This window comes from Triticum dicoccoides, chromosome 7A, assembly GCF_002162155.2.
Source record: "Triticum dicoccoides isolate Atlit2015 ecotype Zavitan chromosome 7A, WEW_v2.0, whole genome shotgun sequence".
NCBI lineage: Eukaryota > Viridiplantae > Streptophyta > Magnoliopsida > Poales > Poaceae > Triticum > Triticum dicoccoides.
This window is the reverse complement of record NC_041392.1, coordinates 158,334,136-158,337,714: the sequence shown is the minus strand read 5'-3', so window position 1 is coordinate 158,337,714 and position 3,579 is coordinate 158,334,136. Positions and strand designations below refer to the sequence as shown.

Here is a 3,579-nt window from a genome sequence, read left to right as displayed (position 1 = left end):
TCGTCCCTTGTTCGCTCGCCCCGTCTAGACGCATATGGGCCAAGCCCCGCTAAAGCCCACATCGATCTGGCTAGGTAGGTTAGCGTCAGCTCCAACCCACCTCTCCCCATCGCTCCTTAGCCGCCGCTCTTCTTTCTGCCGCTCGACCCCCTCCGCCGCTGCCCGCCCTCCTCGGCCCGACCACACCGCCGCACTTGCCGCCGCGGCTGTTGGTCCGCCGAGGCCTACCGCCCCTAGCCCACATCGTGATGATCTCTCCGGTCTGGCGGCTGCGCCCATACCAGCCTCGCCGGCGTCGCGAGCGTTATCCATGTCGACCTCACCTCCCAAAAGCGGCGACGTGTCCTTCTCGTTGCTCCATCACGGTGCGCAAGATCGGCGAGTTGTGGCTGGTACTACATGAGGCGCCCGCGAAGAAGCAACGGAACTGTTTGGAGATGCGGCACCGGCCGAACAAGACCCATGGGTAATTGATTAATTAGTAACTATATAATCAGATGATTTCTTGGCAATTGCTTGGGAGGCTGCATGGTGTTTCTTAGATGCCTTTTTTCCCTGTCATCAAAAGAATAGAGTGCCATATCATGATACAAATTCATCCAAACTCTTGTGTTTGTACTCAATTTGATTTCTATTTATGCATGATTAATCGTTACTGTTATGTTTGGTCATGCAGATTGCACGGAGAAACTCATGCAGATTGCTAGCTAGGAAACCATGGCCGTCATGAAAGAGAGGAAAACAATCAAAAGATCAACTTCCGCGACCGCCGACGCCGGAACCGGAGCCAGCAGCTCCATGTCCATGGCGCCTCCGCCCAGTCCCGGCGGGTTTAACGAACTCAAGTAGCCGTCGCCGCTGCCTCCCGACGTCTACTTCAACCCGACAAATGCGGATAGTATGGGGTTCCTCAACCGGTGGATCGCCGGCGACGACAAGATGCCGGACGCGCGGGGTTTCATCTTTCACGTCGACATGTACGCCAACGGTCACTGCGTGTTGCAGCAGCTTCACCCGCCGGCCAGCGCCCGCGCGGGCTAGCACACCTGATGGTTCCTCGGCGAGTCCAAGTTCCAGAGCCCGTGCGCGGCGACCAAGAACAAGCGCGCCGACTACAGCGTCCAGACCGGCGGGTACTGGCGGCTGGAGCATACCAAGGAGGAGCTTCCTGAAGAGCGAGGGCTTAAGAATAGCTTCGGGTTCTACTGCGTGCCGTCCCCATCCTAGAAGCGCAAGACGTCGTGGCTCATGCAGGAGTTCACCAGCGACAGGGATAGGGGCGCCGGCAGGAAGTGCGTGCCTGCGCTCCACAAGATATACGTCACGCCGCGCACCACCGACGAGGGCCTGAGGGGAGTCTACGAGGAGGACGGCGTGACGGGGGGCATCAAGAAGCTTGTCCCGGCAGACTATTTCGCCACTACCGCCATGTTGATGCCCCCGGGGAGTGTCCATGTTCTCCGGCAAGAGCAAGATGAGCTGCCACAGGCGTCGAATCTGCCGCCTTCGCTCCCCGCCTCTTCCTCATTACGGCAGCGTGCGACGGCCAAAACTTCATGAAGGTATTTGAATGTGGTATGGATCAATGGCATAACCATGTGTCTTCTGTAGCATATTGCTTAGATGTGAGGGGCAGTAGCAGTAAGGGCCTTCGTTGCCTTACGTCCTCTCTTTCCTCTAGCCTCCTCGAGTCCAGCGGCTGGAGTCCACATGACCAGTTTCCCCCCTTCGTGTGGGTGAGGCAAGGAGATGAACAGATCCGGCAAGCGCTTGCAGAGAACGAGGCCAACGTTGTCGCTGCCAGCGGAGTCCACGCCATCGTCTACCTCATCTTGTCTTTCTGCGGTACGGCAAAACAAATCACGCTTAGTTCATTTCTGTACCCGCTTTTGTTCCAGTCATTTTTGGTTTCCAGGTTGATTCACTTTCCTATAGTTTCTACATTTGTATCATTTATTTCTGAAGTAATAGAGTAGGTTTGAGATTATGTTTTTCTGAACGGGTTGTATAGTATCTGTAGTTAATACTGTCCACCATAATTTACACTTTTCATTTGATAACGGAAATAATTGTAGGGAATAGCAAAGCATAAGCTCAAATGGTTTGGTTATTTAACTGGGTTTTCAGTTTTCTCATAGACATCTACAGATTTGGACCAACAAGACATGATGGTCGGCGGGTTATTTAACTATGGTCTTTCTTCTTCATTATCAATTCGTCAGCTCTGCTGCTGGGAGCCGCGGACCTCATTGGAAAGGAAATAACTTGTAGAGGGCGTATAAGGAGATGCCAATGGAAAAGAGATGAGTTGAGTTTGTGTTTGGAGATCTCAATGAAAAAGAAATGGAGAGTGTAGAGTGGGAAGAGGAGGAATCGAGCCAAGTCCTATTTTATTTTATTTTGAGCTTGGAGCCAGTCCTATATTTGTCACAAGACGTGATAGACATTTGCTTGATGCCCATCCCCAAAAGGAAAATAAAAATATTTGATTGATGCATTCAGTTTTTTTATGGGGCTGAAAGAGTCTTGTTAGGGTGCACGTTCATTATAATAGAGGTGGAATTTTAATATAATCACCACAAAGCTATATTATCATCCAGTGTAACTTTTCTCAATATATTTTGTATCCCGTAGCACGAACGGGTATTCACCTATAATAATATTACAAAGTCAAGAATGTTGCCCTAAAGATATAGGTTAAACACATTCAGCATATACCCCGTTACAATGCACGGGCAACTAAATCATGGGTACAAACTGATAAACATTTATATTCATATGAACAAGCAATAACAAACTAACATACTAGAATATTTATATCCCGTTGCAACGCACGGGCATTGTCCTAGTTGAGCAATAAAGAAAGTATGTTTGGACGCAAAAAAAAAGACAAACCCTGCTATTATTGTATATTGTACCAATAGATGGGCCAATGAACATTACAATCAGCGTTTAACCGCTCCATAACGCTTACGGTAGATCGCATACACATCACCTGAACACCATCTTGGCTTTCTCGTTCAACACCCATGCTTTCATCTCCCGCATCAATTCTGTCTGCACCCACAACGGACCGTCGGCGAACTGGCACCACAGCTTGTCAATGGCCGGAGCGTTGCAGAGCAAGAACTTGGCCAGTGTCCTTTGCACCCTGCCGCCCTGGTAATGCACCAGGTTGATCTCTCTCAGCCGGTTCGCCAAGCAAGGAATCATGACACTCGACGGCGCGACGAGGACATTATACCGGTTGTACTTGAGAATGTGCGCGTCGAGGAGCTCCACCTCCTTCCAGTGGCGGTAGCGGCCGCGTCGGACCGCCCCATCATCGTCGGCGGTCGTTGTCCCCGTCTCGAAGAGGAGCGAGAGCACTTCCAGGTTCGGGGCGTGCCGGAGGATCCTGCTCGTCGTGCCGATGATGGTGGCGCCGTCATCGTCGTGCGGCAGGTGCCCACGCAGCTCGAGGTGGCGGAGCTTCGTGAACGTCGGGAGCCTCGTGCGGGCGCTCCTGCCGACTCCGGGGCCAAGGCGAGCGGACCTGAGGCGCAGATACTTAGCGGACGCAAAGTGTTGGAGGAACGC

General features: G+C 51.8%; 1 pseudogene; it reads left to right on the top strand.

The window, feature by feature from the left end:
• The first annotated feature begins 717 nt into the window (after positions 1-717).
• Positions 718-1,560, top strand: LOC119333321 (annotated as a pseudogene).
• Positions 1,561-3,579: the final 2,019 nt, after the last annotated feature.